The 663-nt window shown below is 50.1% G+C and overlaps 1 protein-coding gene across 1 annotated transcript in view; it reads left to right on the forward strand.

The window, feature by feature from the left end:
• The window catches only part of LOC103778321 (golgin subfamily A member 4-like), a gene marked incomplete at both ends in the record, with an annotated part of 38,241 nt that overhangs the window by 3,552 nt on the left and 34,026 nt on the right, over positions 1–663 (forward strand). The window lies entirely within an intron of this gene.

Raw genomic sequence — 663 nt, forward strand, 5'->3', positions numbered from 1 at the left:
GAATGTTAGGGGTTGGAAGGGATCTCTGGCCCATCAGGTTCACCCCCCCTGCCAGAGCAGGACCATCTAGTCCAGGGCAGGTCACACAGGAACGCATCCAGATGGGTCTTAAAAGTCTCCAAGGAAGGAGACTCCACAACCTCCATGGAGAGCCTGTTCCAGTGCTCTGGAACCCTTACAGGAAAGAAGTTCTTCCTCATGTTGAGGTGGAACTTCCTGTGCTCCAGCTTTTTGACCATTGCCCCATGTCCTATCACAGGGTACAAATGAAAACAAGTTGCCCTTTTCTTCTTGACACTGAGCGCTCATGTATTTATACACATTAATTAGATCCCCACTTAGCCTTCTCTTCTCCAGACCGCAAAGCCCCAGGTCTCTCAGCCTTTCCGCATAAGGCAGGTGTTCAGTCCCCCAGTTATCCTCGTAGCCCTCCGCTGGAAAATGATGGGAAACTGTACCCTACACAGCATCGGGACAGGGTCCCCCCCCGTATCTGACTGTGTACCCAGTTGTCTATGAACATGACAGGCCCTCAGCCTATAAAGATTTAGAGTACTCTATCCTGAAAGAGTTGCGCAGGCTGGCACGAGATGCAGGTGTGACTTCTGAACAATTCATTGCATACCTACAGTCAATAAGTTCTGCTTATGTTCTTGTTCCTGC

This window comes from Merops nubicus, unplaced genomic scaffold (genome assembly GCF_000691845.1).
Source record: "Merops nubicus isolate BGI_N331 unplaced genomic scaffold, ASM69184v1 scaffold4548, whole genome shotgun sequence".
Classification (NCBI taxonomy): domain Eukaryota; kingdom Metazoa; phylum Chordata; class Aves; order Coraciiformes; family Meropidae; genus Merops; species Merops nubicus.